Source organism: Typopeltis vanoorti, chromosome 15, assembly GCF_054136105.1.
Source record: "Typopeltis vanoorti isolate ZY-2024b chromosome 15, IOZ_Tvanoo_1.0, whole genome shotgun sequence".
Lineage (NCBI taxonomy): Eukaryota > Metazoa > Arthropoda > Arachnida > Uropygi > Thelyphonidae > Typopeltis > Typopeltis vanoorti.
In genome coordinates, this window is record NC_143563.1 from 54,120,353 (window position 1) to 54,141,485 (window position 21,133).

The window sequence follows — 21,133 nt, forward strand, 5'->3', positions numbered from 1 at the left end:
CTTTCTCTTTTGATGACAGCAAAAATGCCTTTTTTTATAAGAAATGAAACTTATATATATAAATTAAAGATGGATAAAACAAGAAATTATTTTCTTGATTTTATCCTTTATCCAAGTGTAAACTTGTTTACACTTGGATATATTTGCATGTAAAGTAACTTCATGACTGGGCTATTTGTATATCGAGGCTACTGACTTCACATCGATTGCTCAGTATCCCATATGTCTAGGTTGGGCCCTTTCCATAATGAATAGTATTATACATGCACATAAGGATATGTGATTTGCATTATGGAATATTGAAGCAAATGATGTGAAGTCATTAACCTCTATACAGGGTGGTTCAAAGTTCCACATATACACTTTGAGGACAGGTAGAGAACATCAAAATCAACCATATTCACATAGGAAAGCATGACCGGAAACACCACCCGAAAGTGATAGGTGGCGCTGTTCACCAGCGCTCCAGGTGAGCAAATGGGACTTCCTCATTCAAGCTTTCGACATCGTATGAAGAACATGCGTCATTTTACGAACGCTGAGATGGCAGACATGCACCTCGTTTACTGCATTATGTATCCAACTACTATTGAACTGTTCAGTTACACCTAATAAAGTTTTTTACACTACTTACTGCCTGTGTTATTTCTGTATCTTTGTGTCCCTGTTAGTACCTTCTGGTGCCGTTTCCGGTCATGCTTTCCTATATAAATATAGTTGATTTTGATGTTCTCTACCTCCCCTCCAAGTTTGTATGTGGAATTTTGAACCACCCTGTATACAAGTAGCCCAGTTGTGAGGTTACTTCATGTGCAAACTTTGTTTGCTTACATTTCAATAAAGGATGAGACCAAGAATATAATTTCTTGGCATCTTTAATTTATAGTACAACTAAGTGAAAAAATTTGCAATAAACTTATATATAATATGCAAATTCAAATAAATGCTTAGCAATAATTAGTAATTACTGTTAATTAAAGTTGAATAAAACTGTATGAAGGCCAAAGCTAAGTAATTAGGAAAATACCACATAACATAAAGACTGCACAGATGGGGGTGGGGGGCGACCAAAGAGGCACTGCTGAAGAACCAATAACAAACTAAATGACCATTACAGAGTTGAACAGCTTATGAAGCAGCTAATGAAACTGCATTTGTACTTGCAGGGCAATGTGCAACATTCCAGGACAAAATCAAAAACCTCCACTGCAAAGTATCCTGTGATATAAGATTTTTACCTTATATCATTTATCTCATGATATAAAGTTTATACCTTATATCATTTATCTTATGATATAAGGTATAAACTTGATATTATACCTTATATCATACTTTATACAAGTAACCTTTACTTCACGTGCACACTTTCTTTGCTCACACTTGGATAAAGGATTAAACAAGAATACAATTTCTTGGCAAGGTTAATTTAATGTGTTACCAAGTGAATAAACTTCCTGAATTATATAAAAGTAGTGGATGATCTTATTTCAATAATCAGGATACTTTATAATAACATGACAACCACATCAAACAGAAGAGATGCATATACACACACACTTCCAGATTTTTCAAAGGCTTCTGATGGAATACCATATGATAGTGAAACTGAAACTACCACATGAAACTAGTGAAACTATCACATTATAGAGAAACTGATGAGAATAGGTAAGTACAGGTTAGTGGTTTGGATATAGGGATAGTTGACTGATTTATATCTGCATATTGCATATGAGAGAGCAGTGTTCCAAGGGTAGGAGAGGTTAACTAATAGATTCTGAGGTGCTGTTATCTAATTTATATTCTAATAACTGTTTAGGCACAGTTTCAGTAAAGATGGCAAATTAAATTCAGAAATACTTGGCAACTCCATTATTAAAGATGTGCTGAATGATAGGATGCACAAGGTATGTTTTTCCAGGCAGTAAAATGAGTAGAGTGATTGAGGCATTGGATATGAGGAGGGAACGAGCAAAGTTGATGGTTTTAATCGGCACGAATGATTTGACAGAGTACAAAGAGTAAGTTAGAATGGATATCAGGAGGCTGCTTAGAAGGATAAAAGAGAATAGTGTGACAGGAAGTGCAGTCAGCATGTCACCTAGGTATGACTGTGGTGAGATGAGATGGTGAGCAAGGTGAATGATATACTGGCTGAAATGTGTGAGGAGACAGGAGTACAGTTTACTAATGTGTGGAATGATTTTGAAGGAAGAAGTGAACTGTATAAGAGCAATGGACTGCATTTGAGTGGTCATGGTGTGAGTCGCTTGGAGAGACTGCTGCTGCTGGAAGGTAGAGAAGTGAGTAGAGTGAGAGAGAATGAATCAGATCAAGCGGGAAGTGATGTGGAAGAGTAGAAGAGAGATTGAAGTAGTGGTTATGAATGAGGAAGTGAGTGGTATGAGTATAGAAAATGAGAGAATGGGTGTGCAAGAGGAGCAGGGAAACGGGGAGGCTCATGGTGGACAGGGGTACACAGCGTGAGAAAGGTGGATGCTCCGAGAGGGGGTGAGAGCATGTGTAGACAGGAAAGAAATGGGATGACCTGGGATCAAGAGGAAACAGTTGGAATTGAAAAGGGTTTTAAAATAAATAAACAGAAAGGGAAATGGCCCCAGTCAAGCATCTAGAGATCACATCGAGTGAGTGGCATCAGTGGAACTAGCTGTAGATCCAGAAATGAGCTGTTGTCTTTGGATACAAATGCTAGAAGTATAAGAAACAAGGCAGATCAAATGGTTGCATTAATTGCGTCTGTTCACTCAAAGATTGTTGGAATAAGTGAGACATAGTTGGAAGAGGACGACATCCTGACAGGAATAGAGATGGAAGGGTATGATGTGTTTCATGAGGATAGAAGGGGTAAAAAGGGAGGGGGGGGAGTGCTATTGATGATAGAGAAAGAGTTATGTTCATACAAAGTAGAGATGCAAGAGAGAAATAGAGAAAATTTGAGGCAGTATGGTGTAAGATAGAGGTGAATGGAATCAAATACTTGGTTGGATGTTGTTGTTATAGACCAGGTAATGTGGATGGTAGTGATAATGAAATGTATAATCAAATTAGTCAAGCAAATAAGAAAAGGGGTGATCATTATGGGCAATTTTAATTATGACAATATAGATTGGAATGATGAGATAGCAACTGGAAGTAAAGAAAATTAGTTTCTTGAGTTTTTGAGGGATAACTACCTCAGACTGTATGTAACAGAGGGCACGTGAGGATTGAGGGTATTGGATTTGGTCATCTCATCAGAGGATGTAATTATAAATGAGGTGTCAAATCATCCACCAATTGGTGAGAGTGACCTCATATGAGGTGATTACCTAGGTGGTTGCCAGCAGTGTGAGGACCTCTGTGAGAAAAGGGTATATGTGGAACTACAAGGGGGGGGGGGGATTATGAAGAGCTCAGGAGACAGCTAGCAGGAGTAGCATGGAATGAGGAGTTAGCTGGAAAAGAGATCAATGCAGCTTGGGGGATTTTCAAAAACTATCTAGTAGATGCAATGTCTAAGTGTATTCCAAGAGTGAGAAGGTTAAATAAGGTAGGTGTGAGATGGATGAATAAAGAGATTAAGCATGCGATACAGAGAAAGAGGGCATTGTGGAGGCAGCATAAGAGAAGTGGAAATAACCAATTCCATGAGGTCTACAAAGACCAGGCAAGGAGGGTGACTTGGTTGGTGAGGGTAGCTAAAGAGAGGTATGAACAGCAGTTAGCTAATGAAGCCAAAAAGAATCCTAAGGAGTTCTTTCGATATGTAGCCAGCAAAAGAAAGAAAGAATGATTATGGAAGGATGACATTGATAGGAGAAAATGATATAAAGACAGCTGTTGCAGAATGTGTGGTGGAGATACTTAATGAGCATTCATAAAGGTCTTTCAATCTTGTGAATGTGACTTCATGGAGAGATTGAGAGCAGTAGATGATGATGGGGAGGAGAGACAGACTGTAAGTGAGCAAGAGGTGTATGGGGAGTTGAGTAAACTAGATGTTAATAAGGCTGTGGGACTTGATAATATATCACCACGTATTCTGAAGGAATGTGCCAGGGAGTTGACACTGGTCATATTTTTTTTAATACGAGTATTGCACTCAGTCAAGTCCCTAAGGAGTGGAAGGAGGGCAAGTTTGTGCCACTTCATAAAGGAGGTGATCAAACTCAAGCATCAAACTATAGGCCTATCTGTGTGTCAGGTGTTGTGGTTAAGTTGTTGGAGAAGCTTGTGAGAACTCCAACAACTCCAGAGTTGCGTTGACACAAATGGTATAATCTTTGATGGACAGCATGGATTTGCTAAAGGGAGGTCATGTTTTAGTAATCTACTTACTTATTACAATAAAGTGACTGCTTCCTTAGACAGAGGAGAAGGATACACAGTAATATATTTGGATTTTGCAAAGGCTTTTGATGGAGTACCTCATGATAAGTTGACAGTCAAACTAGAGCAGATGGGGTTGGATATTAGATTAGTGCTTTGGATTGGAGACTAGCTATCTGATAGGTATCAACAAGTTGTGTATGGGGGTGTGTGATATCCAGGAAAAGGAAAGTCACTAGTGGAGTGCCTCGGAGGTCTGTTTTATGGCCATTACTATTTAACTTGTATATTAATGATATTGGCGAAGATTTGGATGGAGATATTCAGTTGTTTGCAGATGATGCAAAGTTGGGACGAACCATGATGAGCAGTGAAGATGTTGTGGCCTTGCAAGAAGACGTGAATAAATTGAGTAATTGGGCAAGCAAATGGGGATGTGAGTTCAATGTTGCAAAATGTAAGGTTTTAAAATTTGTAAAACAAAGATGGGATGCAGAATTTATGCTTGGTGAGAATATATTGTTGGAGGTAGAGGAAATAAGAAATCTGGGGGTGATAATGGATAAGGATCTAAAATTTAGGGGACACATCGCCAAAATTGTGAAGACAACACAACGACTTCTGGGAATGATGCGGAGGACACTGACGTGTAGAAGTAGGGAAATTCTAGTTCCATTGTATAAGGCTTTGATTAGGCCACACATGGACTATTGTGCCCAGATTTGGTCACCGGGTTTTCAGAAGGATGAAGAGATGTTGGAAAGGGTCCAAAGGCGATTGCCTAAGGTAGTTTCTGACCTCTGGAATGTCGAGTATGAGGAAAGATTGAAAAGATGTAATTTGTAGAGTCTGGTGGACCAAGTTGGTAAGGGGTTGTTATAGGATCAATGCTGGAGAAGGTCTACAGAAAATAGTGGAAGATCGGGTGAGAAATCGGGTGAGAACCAGAGGTCATCCCTTGAAACTGTATAAAGAGGGTGTGAGTGGCAGGTTTTTTTCGTGCAGAGTTGTAAATGATTGGAATGCCTTGCCTGAGAGTGTGGTGTCTTCAAGGAGTTTGAATGTGTTCAAGGCACACAGTATGATGAGCTGTGTGTGTGATAAAAGGACCTCCCAGATGAGTCTTTCACTCCACGAGATCTTGGGGTAATAATAATAATACATAACAGAATAAGCAAAGCTGGTATGGTAGGAAGCCAGTTGAATATATTTATATGAATAAGAAACAAAACAAAATAACTGAAACATCAAACTAGCAGTATACAAGACAGTGTTCAAACCAGTTTTAAGTTATTGATCTGAGAGTTCATTTAGAAATAAAGCACTTGTAGACCACAGATATGATAGTTCTGAAAAAAAATTAGAGGAATGAAGAGATGGCATCAATGGCAGAATTAGAGAAGGGATTAGAGGAAGACTGAGGTCTAGGTGCTTTGATTCAGTAACAAGTGTCTTAGCAGAATGAATTGTTAGATACAATAATATTGGCATGCTAACAAGTAATAGACCAATATGGAGGAAATTATTGATAGGAGATTAATAATAATATAAAATTGATCATGCTGTCTTAGTAGCCTGAACATCTCTTAAGGGTACATATCAGGAAACTGATGAATATGATAATACAATCCAATATTTGAAGCGAAATATCCAGTTGTTAATAAATAATGAGGTGGATGTGGAGTGAAATACCTTTTTACCTTATAATATAAGGTAAAAAGATATAAAAATGATATAAGGTATAACATACCTTATGATATAAGATACTATACCTTATACAAGTAGCAAAAAGGGTATCACCTTTACTTCACATGCAAACTTTTTTTTACCTTTTATTGCAGAATACTACAGAAATGAGGAGTAGAGTGGAAAGAGATCAATACTGCTTCGGTGAGAATCAAAAACTATAGTAGAAGCAATATCTAAATGTATTCCAAGGATCATAGATGGTTAAAAAGGTGTAAAATGGATGAATGAAGAAATTAAGAATACAATACAGAGAAAGAAGGCATTATGAAGGTAATATAAGAGAATGGTAATAGTCGATTCCATGAGGAGTACAAAGAACGGGCAAAGATGGCAACTTAATTGGTAAGGGCAGAAAAAGTGAGCAGCGGTTAACTAATGAAGCAAAAAAAAACCTGGGGAGTTCTTTCTATATGTATCCAGCAAAAAAAAAAAAAAAAAAAAAAAAGAAAGAAAAAATAATAAAGAATGATACTTAAATATAAAGAGCTAATAAGCTTCATTTCGGCGATATAAACATTATTTAAATTAAGGGGATATTAAATCCCACAATGTTTTAAAACTGAAAAAGAAACTCAAAGATTGGAATCAGAGAGTTTCTTGCTGAATATAGTAAACTATAAAGTATCGGCGACCACTAGCGTGAGCTAATGCAAGTGACCCTAGTACATAGTACAATACCGGACAACATGGTTTTAAAACAATGTGGGATTTAATATCCCCTTGATTTAAATAATAAAGAATGATGTTTGTAGGATGACATTGATTGGAGAAAATGGTATAAGGTCATTTTATAAGGGGAATGGTATAAGGCTGAGGAGGAGGATATTATTCAGATATTTAATAAGCAGTTCATAAAGATCTTACATCCTTATGAATATGACATCATGGAGAATTTGAGAGCAGTAGACGATGAGCAGGATGGACTGACTGTGAGTGAAGAAGAGGTATTAATAAGGCTGCAGGACTTGATGATATATCACTGCATATTTGGAAGGAATGTGCCAAGTAGTTGACATCTATCTTGACACATTTGTTTAATATGAGTCTTACATTAGGTGAAGTTCCAAAGGAGTGGATGAAAGGAAGGCAAGATTGTGCTGCTTCACAAGGGAGATGATAGAACTTAAGCATCAAATTATAGGCCAACTGTTAGATGTTGTGGTTAAAGTGTTGGAGAGGCTGGTGAGAACCAGGATCCAGAACTGGGTTGACAAAAGTGTCATTAACTGTGATGGACAGCATGGATTTTCTAAAGGGAGATCATGTTTAGTAATTTACTTATTACAATAAGGTGACAGCTGCATTGGATGAGGGAGATGGACACAGTATTATCCTTTCCTTTAGTGTTACACGGTGATCAGCATTCATTTTAAATAAATTATGGACTCTACAACCGTGTTATAAATAATAATTTTTAATTTCTCATCGTTTCAACCTTCATATTAAGATCATCATCTGGAGTATACACATATATATATACAGACACAAGCTAAATTACACACAGTATGCTAAAGAGACAATGATTTGATCAACGGTTATTCTACTGACCTGACCGCTAGTGAAAATAAAATTAGAATAAAAGCTGAATTTAAAGTAATCAATAATAACTTAGTAAAAAATGGTTACAGCAAAAATACTATCAACAAAATTCTGTATAAGACCTCACTTAAAAACAAAAATAAACTAGACAATAAAACTGCAACCATTCCATACATTAAAGGGATATCAGATAAGCAGAATACTACAGAAATACAACCTTAAAGCCACCTTTAAACCCCCAGCAAAATTAAAGAATTTACTCAACTCATCCAGGGATTTACTCCCTCTGCTGGCCCACCCTGGAGTATACCGTACTCATTGCACCTGTAATTTACCCTATATAGGGGAAACAGGATGCACAATTCCTATCAGAAGAAAAGAGCATAAACAACACATTAAATATAATAACTATGGTCAAGCTGGCCTTTCCGATCATGCCCTGAACACTTTATATAGAAAGGCCAGCTTGACCATAGTTATTTTATTTAATGTGTTGTTTATGTGCCTTTCTTCTGATAGGAATTGTTTCCCCTATATAGGGCAAATTACAGGTACAATGAATATGGTATAAAAGTGAAAATAAAATTAAAATAAATAAATGAAATGAAATAAAAGCACCTGTTGTTTACATCACACAAAATCATGGCATGAATGTAATTTTAAGGAGACCTGTGAGATTCTTATCAACCACCCTAATCTTAACAATAATGAGGGTCTAAAAATTCCAAGAATATGAAAGGCACATATTTCCTCCCTAAGAGTTAATTATAAATAGGACCATAGATAATCCAGGATTTAAATCTAATATAACAATTGTCATGTTAAATTAGGACATCATTTTTACCGAAATAAAACTATCTATATGAAAGAATATTTCTCTGATGTTGTCTTAAATAGAATATAGCTTTGATGTAGTTATTTTATTTCATTTCATTTATTTATTTTCATTTTATTTTCACTAAAGGTAAGGCCAATAGAATAACTGTTGATCAAATCATTGTCTCTTTAGCATACTGTGTGAAATGTAATATTGCTTGTCTCTGTGTATATATATATATATATATATATATATATATATGTGTGTGTGTGTGTGTGTGTGTGTGTGTGTGCATACTCCAGATGATGACCTTAATATGAAGGTCGAAATGTCAGAAAATTAAAAATTATTATTTATAACATGGTTGTAGAGTCCATAATTTGTCTAAAATGGACAAGTATTATACCTAGATTTTGCAATCACTTTTGAAAGATTACTGCATGATAAGTGTGTCAAATTAGAGCAGATGGGGTTGATTATTAGAATAGTGCATTGGATTGGAGATTGGCTATCTGACAGATGTCAGCAAGTTGTGTATTGTGTATATCCCAGAAGAGGAAAGTCACTAGCAGTGTGACTTAGGGGTCTGTTTTAAGGCCATTGCTGTTTAACCTGTATGTTAATGATATTGAGGAAGATTTGAATGGATGAAAAGTTGAGATAATCACCATGAAGGAAGGAAGGAAGGAAGCAAGGAATTGAGGTAGAACCACGTAACTTACACATTATTCTACATATTTCTCACAAGTATTATACACTTGTTACAATGCTGCTGCATCATTTGCAATGCTCTGAGAAAAAAAATTTTTCCCTTGTTGCACAAACCAGTCCTTAGCTGCAGATATGACTTCATCATCTGTAATTTTTTTTTTTTTTCAAGTGTTTCTTTAAATTTGGGAATAGGAAATAGTTAGATGGAGACAGGTCTGTTGAATAGGGTGGGTGAGACAGATATTGAAAGTCTGAGTTGTGTATTGTTTGTTGGGTTTCTTGAGCATTGTGAGCAGGCATGTTGTCCTGCAAAAGTAACACGGCTGTGCTGTTTCCCCATGGCATTTTTCCTTCAGTACCTCCTTCAATTCCCTTCAGAGTTGTTGAATAAACTTCTCTGGCCATGGAGAACATTTTTGTGTCTCCACTCCACTGACTGTTGTTTAGTCTCTGGGTAATTGTGATGAAGCCATGTTTCATCAACAGTCATGATAAGAGCCAAAAAATTTGCACCTGATTGCTCAAAATGACCCAAAATCTTGAAATGACAACACAATACTCTCTTTTGGTCAGCATTCAAACATTTGGAGACCGTCACTGGGGTCATTATCCACCTTCATGTCCAGATGTTAATGAATAATGACCCATTATTCATCAACATCTGGACATGAAGGTGATATTCCCCAAGTCACTGCAATGTTTTTGGCTGATATTTATCTATCATCAAGGATCATAGCATGCACTGCACTGCATCAATGTTTTCAGGTTTGTTCCCTGTGGAAGATCTTCCTGACCTGGTGGGCATCTGTTGTCTCATGATACACAGTTTTAAACTTGGCAACCCATCTGGCAACTGCTAGATATGCTGGTGCACAGTCCTCTAAAGTCTCACACAAAGTTTGGTGAATCTCACTTGTGAACTTTTCTTGCAGCACAAAAATCTTGATGACAGCCCACACTCCTGTCTTCAGATTTCTTCAAAACCTGTGATGTCTTCTTATATATACTAAAAGAAAAAAATAACAAATTATTACAATTTGATGAAACATGGGGGTTAAAGGGTTTTAAGATATGTTCTTTCTTGTGGATATATCTGTTCTTTAATATAATTTTTGTTCTAGGTGTTTATCAGAACTTTTCAGCCCCCACCCCTCACACAGTTGTTTGCAGGTAATGCAAAGTTGAGACATTATACACTGACTTGTAGAAGTAAGGAAATTCTGGTGCCAACATATAAGGCCTTGGATAGGGCATGTAAGGATTCTTTTTCTTCTCTCCCATAGTCCTAAATGGTCCTATCGCCTACCAGCCATGGTCACTCATGGCTGGTAGGTGGTGATATTCTTTGTTAGCCTCCTCCAATCATCTCGGTCTCTTGTTCTTGATGTCAGTTGAGAAAGGAAGGAATTTGTCCATTTTTTGATGTTATCTGTCCATTTTAATTGAGGTCGGCCCCTAACCCTTGATCCCAGAACAATTCCTTCTAGTGCTTGTTTTGGAATGCAATTAGCCCTCTCCAAATGTCTGAACCATTTCATCTTTCTTCTTCTGATGACTGTCAGGATATTTTCCCTTCTACTGAATCAATCAGTTTCGGACATCTTCATTGGTTTCGTGAGCGGTATAAGGAATTCTCAAAAGTCTTCTGAAGTTTTCATTTCAAAAGACAGGAGTCTCCTCTCATCTTCCCTCAATAAAGTCCAGACCTGACAACCATACAAGAGGAGAGAATTCACCAAAGTGAATTCTCTCCTCTTGTATGGTTGTCAGGTGCTATTCTATGTTGTCTATTCATCAATGCTAATCTATGTTGTCTATTCATGTCAGGTGCTATTCTATGTTGTCTGAATTTTCTATATTCTATTGAATGTCTGGTTGTGATTGCTATTCTATGTAACAGAACAATGTAAGGATTACTGTGCACATATTTGATTAACCTGGTTTTCAAAAGGATAAACTACTGGAAAAGGTCCAGAGGCAAATGATTAAGGTGGTTCTGGTTTCTGGAATGGTGAATATGAAGAAAGGTTGAACAGATATAATTTGCAGTGTCTAGTGGATAGGAGAAAGAGCATAGTTGGTAAGGGATTGTTATAGGATTAATATTGAAGATTTTTTGTAAACTGGTGGGAGATCGGGGGAGAACAAGAGGTTATCCCTGGAAGCTGGATAAGGAGGGTGTGAGCAAGAGAGTGAGAAGCAGGTCTTTTTGGCTTGAGAGTGCAGTATTACAAAGAATTTGTATATGTTTAAGGCACAATATGAGGAGCTGTATGTTTGGCAAAGGGACCCACTAGATGAGTATTTGACTCCATGGAGTTTTAGGATAATAATGCAAATCAAGACAGGCAATAGCCAACAATTTGGATGCGAGATTCCTTTAGGATTTCAAAAGGCTGGTGATATGGGCAAAAGTGTGGGGATACCATTTGAGTATTACCAAATGTAAAATTCAGCCAGAAGGCATGAAGTGCATTCTACTATAATGGCAAAAATATATTTGAGGAGGTGAACAAAGCATGGGTTTGTGGAATGATGGCAGATAGGATGCTTAAATTTAGGGAGCACATAACAGTTGTAAAGACTACTTATAAGTTTGATGCCATACTGAAGATGACAGGCTGAGTTAAGAAAGTAGTTGTATCTTTATCATTCTCATTATGTACAACTTCAATGGAATCCAAGGATCATGGGAGAGCACTTTACACAGTCCAGCATCCATCCTACTCCACCTACTGCCCACTAATAGTATTTGCATGTTGATTATTTTGTGTATTGTCTATATGCAGGATGAAAAACATGTTATAGGATTAATTTAATAGGAAGGCAAACCCTGTTACTCTACAAGAGATGAACTAACGTACCTTCAGTTGAAAATCATATAAAAAAAAATTGTATGCGATATGACTAAAACCTAAGTTAAAGAGAGGAAGTTATCAAATATATGATATGGAAATTTTGGATGAGGAAAGGTGAACACAAGGTCATCCATGGAGGCTTAAACAGTTCTGCACAGCTTTTTTTTTTTCCCCTGAATAGTGTAGGTGTATGGAGATTAATTTAATGTGAAGTATGATAGCATTGTATACAGAATGGAGAGGCCTCCTCCAGTGAGCCCATCGGCTCAATAAAGTCCTAAAGTTAATACTGTGCGATACCAGTTACTGATTTCCTTTCAAAAAAAAAAAAAGAAAAAAAGAAACTATAAGATGCATTGGATAATACACTATACTTCACAAGAAATTATACTCTTGTTTTTATTCATATTTTACCAAGTATAAGCAATAAAAGTATGTGCTTGTAGTATCTTTCAACCAACTACTTGACAAATTGCATATCATACAAAGCACAGATCCCCAGATATTTATATTACCTAACGTAATGGAATCACTCCACAGACAAGTTTCAATCTTTATTACCATTTATCACTGGAGAATTAAACTGACCATTGGAAGCTAACTTAATAGGAAAAGTCATTTCTCATATAAGCAGAATAATAGTGTATTACCATATTTCTGAGTTATGGCAAGTTTTTTTTTTACTAGGTTGGATAGCAAGGTATCATTTCAAAAGTTTTGCATACCACACACACACACACACACACACATGCACGCACGTGTGTGCGTGTGGCCAGCAGGATGTTTTAATACTTTTCCACCTTCACAGCTATACATCAGATTCTGAGTAAAAACAAAAGAAGCTGAATGAGGTCAGATATTCTCAGTTTGTATAACCATGCTAGGCAACATTATAGAATGATGACCAATCATCTTGCCCCTAGATAGTCTCTAGGGGCAAGGTGATTGCCTACATAAATCCTATAGACTTCAATCTGTTCTCTAAGTTAAAAGGACCACTCCATGAGGAATACTTCTCTATCACCAACAAGGTTTCTGATGAAGTGACCCAACTTAGCAAACACATCAACAAAAAAAGGTTGTCTGCTGACAAGAAGACTTACTCAAATATTAGACAGCAGAATGGGATTATACTGAAGGCCTGTAAGCATTTTTAAATAAATATTTGGTTTAACAAAAGGAGAATGTGTTAAACTTTGGAAATGGCCCTTGTATATAATACTTAAGACATGAAATTGCATTCTTCATTTCATCCATTCTTTATATTATCATATGCAAACAAAAGTCTGTGACAAATATCATAATAGCTAACTGCATGCATAATGAAAACAATTGACTTCATTACAAACTGCTCTAGGTATCCATAAGGCAAAGCATGCAAGCCAATTATCAGTGTACCAATAACAACCCTCTTCATGCACTTTGCTGCTTCCCCAGAAAGATATCTTAAGAATCCTTAACAGCTTGAATACCATATCATTCACAAAACCTTGTAGTACTCGATGACTCAAGATCTTCTATGGCCAATACCATAAACACTGATCACCTAAAAAATCTCAAGTGGTGTAGTAAATTTTAATGCTACAAAATGTCGTATTACTGATGTAGTCAGTAATACGATTTGCAATTGCTTATTCTAGCTTTTGCGATTTTTCCAATACATTTTATATATTTTTTGTGTGTACTGATTTCAAGTACTATTGTTTATGTAATTGTTGTTTGTTCTAAGAATAATAATAAATCCTGATAAGAAATTCAAAATACCTACATTTGTTGAATCAAATGATGATCCCCCCAGAAAAAAGGTGCTGCTAAAAGTTATAATTCTTAGTAATAGTGGAGTAGGAAAGACATCCTTGATGAATCAGTATGTGAACAAAAAGTTTAGTAATCAATATAAAGCTACAGTAGGAGCTGATTTTCTTACAAAAGAAGTGATGGTGGATGACAGATTAGTCACAGTGCAGATTTGGAATACTACTGCTGGACAAGAAAGATTTCAATCTCTTGGCATTGCATTCTACAGAGGAGCAGACTGCTGTGTATTACTATTTAATATTACAGTTCCTAACAACTTTAAATCTCCAGATTCTTGGCGAGATGAATTTCTTATTCAGGCTTCACGAAAAGATCCAGAAAACTTCCCATTTGTTGTTATCGGTAACAAAGTGGACTTGTCAAACAGATCAGTTTATACTAAGAGCTCAAGGCTGGTGTCAGACCAAAAATAATGTTCATTTTTTGCGATGTGATGTGGAAATTCTGGACAGGATCCAAAGATTAGGAACTGAATTAATACATCAGGACTTGGGGGAATGGTTAGTGGAAGAGGAGTGATGGAGTATACTGCCAGAACATGTCATGATTGTTCTGAATGATTTTTAAAGTTCAACATGGCAGATATACTGTTGGTTGAGTGAGATCACCTACTGTTGACTCTATGGAAGTTTGTTATGAAAATAATAATTATTATTATTATAAATAAATCTCCATGGAGTCAACAGACATTGCAGAGTGTCTCACCCAACCAGCAACACACTGTTCAAGTATCACTTTTCAATCACATCCTTTAGCTTTCTAATGAATAGAAATTATTGCACTGATGAACAGTGGGCTCAAGCAAACAGATTGTAAAATTTCATCTCCCTATCTTTTGACCTAAGATATTATGGGCATTGTTTTTTGAACCCTGACCCTGCTGTGGATATTTATTTGACAGAGGCTTTTGCTCAGTGTAGAGCCATTTCATGTTTTCCTTCAAATCTTTCTTCAGGTAAAAAGTTAAAAAAAGTTGAATGTTTAACAGTCAATAATGCTTGTTATGTCTTATGTCAAAGGTTGCCTATAGTTTTGGAAAGATAGGATGGATTATGAAAATTTCTTGTATACTCTCACTTTTTGGATACTGAACTGTTACAAAATGTGTTATTTTCTAACTTCTTGTCACACTTATATACTAAGAGAGAACTAAATATTTTCTTTAAATATTTCTAAATAAAGAGCCTCAATAGCTCAGTCGAAATATATGAAGCCCTTGGTTGGAAAGATTTGGATTCAATTCATGTCAGTGATGTGAGGAACCTTTATCTGGTCTCTCTCAATGGAAGATGAGTTAGCCAGTATCATACAGAGGTAGGGTTTTTATTTTCACCTGGAAAGTTGGGTTTTTTGTCCCCCAGAACAGGCAAACTGGCCACGTGAACACACACACACACAGATTACAGTCATGAATCCCTTAGGAGATGCAGCTGGGGAGTGACGAACTAGCTGCATTAATTCGTCATAAGCTCCTCATTAGGAGGGCTCAACCTATGAGAAGGATAGGATAGGATTTCTAAATATTTAATTATTTTCTTTGTTCAACTACATGAAGAATAAATACTTGTAGAAGAAGTGCGTTTTTATTTTATCTCACCTATGATGAGTATCTTTTATGTTCATGTGCGTGTGTACTCAAACAATGGTAAAAGCTCCTTCTTAATATTCTGAATCATATCAACAACTATAAATATATGCCCTGGGAATAATAACTCAAATAACTGTCCACAAGCTGAAACAATAAGCCACCTGAGGTCTTTTCAAGGGACTCAGAAAATGATTACACACTGGGTGCAGCATGTTGTTTGCTATGCTAGCTGAAAGTATATCTATCTGGATTACTTTCCAGTATTTACTGATTTTCAGAAATGGACAAAATAGTACTTCGGGTATCACCATTTTCAGCTCTAGCTAAAAACAGTGCAATTCTGTTTATTATTATTATTATTATAAAAACCTCCATGGAGTCAAACCTCCATCAGATCCACTGTTATACACACAGTTTATCATAACGCGGCTTAAACATATTCACTGTCTCTGTGCTCACCACACTCTCAGGTAATGCATTCCAATCACTCACCACTCTCCATGGAAAAAACCTGCTCCTCACTCCCTTGCTCACACCCTCCTTATACAGCTTCCAGGGATGACCTCTTTTCTCCTGCTATCTTCACCCATTCTGTGCAAAACCTCCCCAACATTAATCTGGTAATAACCTCTCAACAGCTTATATGTCTCGATCATATCCCCTCCCCTCCTCCTCCTTCTATCCACCAATTTCTGCAAATTGCATTTTGTCAATCTGTCTTCATACTCTACATTCCAGAGATCAGAAACCACCTTAGTCAATTGCCTCTGAACTTTTTCCAATGCATCTTCATCATTTTGAAAATCAGGTGACCAGATCTGTGCACAGTAATCCATATGTAGCCTGATCAAAGCCTTCTACATGTCAATATCCTCTGCATCATTCCCATTATCCGTTGTGTTGTCTTCACAATTTTAGTAACATGTCCCCAAAATTTTAGGTCCTTGTCTATAATCACTCCCAGATCTCTCATCTCCTCTACCACTTCCAAGATATTTCCACCGATTGTGTACTTTACATCCCATCTCTGCTTCCCAACTTTCAAAACCTTACACTTTGAAACATTGAATTGACATCCCCACTTAATTACCCATTCAGCCAGTGTATTCAACTCCTCTTGCAAAGCTACAGCATCTGCTCCACTCCTGATAGATCTCCCCAACTTTGCATAATCTGCAAACAACTCCATATCACCATTCAGACCTCTCCAAATATCATTTACATAGAAATGAAACAGCAATGAACCCAAAACAGACCCTTGAGGTACACCACTAGTAACTTTCCTCTTCTGCGATATCGCTCCTCTATATACAACTTGCTGATACCTATCAGACAGCCAATCTCCAATCCGACCATATTATTATTATTACGTGACACCTCCAGGGAGTCCAAATACTCATCAAGGGAGGCCACCTACTCTACAACTGTCTCCATCAACTTTTACCAATGCCATCTACTGCCCACCACAACCACTAGTATTTCCACAGACAATCACAAACGTCCATGGCAGGATTCGAACCTGCAGCCTTTTGGAAGGAGAGGGGATACACTAACCACTCGACCAAACGGGCCAGCAGAAAAATCCCATAAAAAGATCCCCCTCATCATGAGAAGAATCAAACCTAGGTCTTTTTCAATCGAAGGGTGCAATGTTAGCTATTCTTCCAATTTCGCTACGGCGGCTATTCAGCGAACTAATCTACTGTTCAGTCCCATCCGTTCCAATTTAATTACCAGCTGGTCATGTGGCAATTTATCAAACGCATTTGCAAAATCTAAATATACCACTCTCTATACGCAATACCCTTATCCAACGCATTTGTCACTAAACTATTATAAAAAGTAAGCAGATTGCTAAAGCACGATCTTCCTTTAGTAAATCCATGCTGGCCGCCAAAGAGTATTTTTCTGTTGTCAACCCAATTCTGAATCTTAGTCCTAACTAACCTCTCTAATATCTTAACCACAATTCCAGACACACAGACTGGTCTATAATTCAAAGCTTTACTCTTATCACCTCCCTTATGAATTGGATCAATTTTGCCCTCTTTCCACTCTTTTGGAACTTGCCCCACTGAGAGACTCATGTTGAAAAGATATGCAAAAGCTGTTATTAACTCTTTGACACATTCCCTCAAAACACATGGTGAAATATTTATTACATCAAGTCTATTGAATTCCTCATATATCTCCTGTTCACTTACTAACAGTTCCTCCTCCTTCTTTCCCACTGCTTTCAAGTTCTGCATGATGTCACATTCACAAGAATGAAATACCTTTATAAATTGCTCACTAAATATCTCAACTATATCCTCTGTTTTCATCAATCAATCCTATCCTACCATAATCATTCTATCTTCTACTGACCACATATCAAGAAAACTCCTTAGGATTTTTTGGGCCGCTTTAACTAACTGCTGCTCATACTGCATTTTTGCTATCCTTATCAAGCTAGTCACCTTCCCTGCCTGCTTCTGGTTGTTATAAATACTCATTTTGTGTTTCTTCCATAATACCCTCTTCTTCCAGATTGCATACCTTAAAGTACAGTTGTAATACAGAAGTCACTAACTCAGGAACACCAGTAAAAGCTAGTGATTCCTGTTGGGCTATTGCTGGACTTTGTCATCACAGATTTATATGGAATCACAAAGATCATCACAGAAACTCATCTAGAGTAGTATACCTCATAAATTAGGGCTTTTATTTAATTTTTAACTTTACTCTGAAATGAGTTCCTTGCCTGTTTATTTGTTATCCATTATATAGCTTATTGCAATATTTGCTGCATGTCATCTGAGGCAGAATACCTATCCTACTCTGGTCCTATTACTACTCATTTTCACAGCAAAACATATAATAAAAAATGCTATGCTCCTTGGAAAGGGGGGGGGGGATAAGGGTAATAATATTATTGGTGTATTAGCTTTTTATGTCAAGGATGACTTCATTAACAAAACAATCACTTTTAATGTTACCGATTAAAGTTTAAAAAATTAACGATTTTTTATGAGATATTGAAATTTATTTATTACTTTATTTTCAATTTATCATTTTAAATAACATTAGGCATGTGAAGAAAAAAGAAAAAATTTGTTTATTTAATAGACAAAAGGTATCATAAATAATTATAAATGCTCTAATATCCTTCACAAATAAAGACAACCTGGGCGCTATAAAATGATCAGCCTCCAACACTTTGGTAACCCGATGTACATTGAAAAACTTCAAGGATGACACATGGAAATACCATGTTAGAAACTGGGAAATAAAATATAGCATTTAAAATTTAACTAGGCCTTCCACATAAACTAATATTTAACTTGATATTATTTCAATCACTCCGTCCAAATTACGAGGAGAAAAAAATCAATGTTACTTATTTTTATTTTATCCTATTTTTCTCATATTTATTTACTTATTTATTTTTAAATATGCAATACAAACACATCTCGAAAACAATAACTAGCTTATTCTAACCAGAAAGAATTAAAACTAATTAATGCGAATTTAGGAACAACTCGAAAAATGTGATAACCGTACTTCCTTTGTTAATGATATTATCTAATGAAAGATATATACTGAAAGTAGTGAGTTAAATATAAACAATGGTGAAGGCTAAGTGAACCATTAGTTAGCATCACTAACAAAAGCAAGCTCTAATAAATTAAATTATTTTAAAATTATCTTATGCATTTATTGTATACGAATATGCTGAGAACATACCAACAAAATTAAACAAATCTAGTTCAGAATCTGCTACTGTACTATACATTAATTTTTATTTCATACACAAAATTAAATTGAGGGGAAAAAAAAACTGATGAGTGGATAAGAACTAGAAATATCACAAAGGTTGTTCGACTTCCTAATGTATGTTACATCTTTATATGATGGTTCGGTACTATTAAAGGTTAATACCTTGGTTTAATGTGTTTCTACGCCGTTATTTCATTGCGATAAGAAGGACAACTAACTGTGTCGTAATCCGGTCCTCATTTGGGTTGGCAGCTATAAATTCTTCAAGAAAAGAAGGGGGGGGGGGGAAGAAAGAAGACACGTTTAATCTTGATAATGACTTAAATACACACGATCAGTCACGAAAGCAATTTACAATGTATTTCTTGCAAGATAAGAACATACTACATGATTAATTTTCTGTATACACGCTGATCAAAAAATTACGACCCCTCACCAAATTATTAGCACAAACCTAGCATTCTGATCTTTTTTCCCCCAAAAAAATAAGCATGTGGTAACAAGAATCAGTTCCTATTGAACCAATACTGTACACCGACTTATTAAGGTTTAGAAGGCACAACATTGTGAGTATAGGAAATAAGTGTAGCAAATTCCTCAGCAAAAATGAATTGAATGATCAGTGATGAATGGGTGAAAAGGGATCGTGTCATTACCAGCCAAATTCAATATGGTGAAAGAATTTATTAGATAGTTGATGGACAAGCTGAAACACATTTCTTTTTTACCGTTTCATTCATGAAGATGAGGATTCCAAAGAGTATTGTTTGATAGCTTACCTCAATTATACGGATCAAGAATAAGTAATGAATACAATCTCGGTCTACATATGTGTTAAAGAAATACCAAAATACTATCCTTTACTATCTAAAAAATAGTAATGGATTCACCCGAGAAGCTAACGGCTGGTTGGAGTACTTTGACTTCTGCCGAAATTTTAGCTGCATCATTAAATTCTCTCTCTCTCTCTCTCTCACTCACACACACACACACACACACACACACACACACACACACACACACACACACACACACACACACACACACACACACACACACACACACACACACACACACACACACACATACTGCCAACAATTAGAAAAATGTAATTTCATAAAGAAAAAACGAGCAAGGGAATTAATGGCGGTTGTGGGCACAAATTATCTAAGTGGACATAAGGAGCATGTGAGGGCGAATATCAGGAGGTTACTGAGAAGAGTGAAAGATAACAGTGTAGTGGGACAGGATGTCAGTGCGTTGCCCTGGTATGACAGTGATGAGTTGAGACAGAGAGCTGAAATCATGAATGGTATAATTGCGGAACTGTGTGAGGAAAAGGAAGACCAGTTTGTGGATGTATGGCATGTGTTTGAGGGAAGAATGGAATTATACAGGCGTGATAGGTTACATTTAAATGGCTATCGAGTTAGTGATCTGGAGAAAGTGTTGCTAGTGGAAGTGCAGTGTGTGACACAAGCAACAGATCATGAGAAAGAGATGAAGTGAAAGATCAGGAGAGTGGGATTGAAGAGGCAGAAGTGCCTCGCAGTGGAAAGAGTAATAGCGTGAGAAAAGTTTAATCTTGAGAGATGAAGAGAGAACGGGAATGCAAGAGGAAGAGGGAAACGGGACAAGAAGACATGGCATAGAGAGAGAGCGAATGTTGAAAGCAACAGTGAATGTGCTTTTGGAGATGAAGTATGTTGCAATGTTGGTGAGGGAGTTGAGACTGAACACACACACACACACACATGTGTGTGTGTGTGTGTGTGTGTGTGTGTGTGTGTGTGTGTGTGTGTGTGTGTGTGTGTGTGTGTGTGTGTGTGTGTGTGTGTGTGTATCGTAAGCAGGGATAAAAGTGAAAAAGTGATTGGACAAAAGGCAGGTGTAGTAAGGAAATCACGTCACGCTTGGATAAGACTGGTTATACACAAAAAATAAACTATTGTGTTTGTTTTCAAATAC

The 21,133-nt window shown here is 36.6% G+C and overlaps 1 protein-coding gene and 1 pseudogene across 5 annotated transcripts in view; one reads left to right on the forward strand and one right to left on the reverse strand.

The window, feature by feature from the left end:
• Positions 1-19,448, reverse strand: part of LOC150098765 (lysine-specific histone demethylase 1B-like) — a 508,665-nt gene extending 489,217 nt beyond the window's left edge. For 3 of the 5 annotated variants that reach the window (XM_090404997.1, XM_090404999.1, XM_090404994.1), the window contains exon 1: positions 19,133-19,268. The gene's annotated coding sequence lies outside the window, so the exon portion shown is untranslated. Of the gene's footprint in view, positions 1-18,572; positions 18,800-19,132; positions 19,269-19,327 lie in introns of those variants that run through there. The other 2 variants (XM_090404995.1, XM_090404996.1) reach the window with 2 other exon arrangements.
• Positions 1,619-20,737, forward strand: LOC150098766 (ras-related protein Rab-7a pseudogene; annotated as a pseudogene).
• Positions 20,738-21,133: the final 396 nt, after the last annotated feature.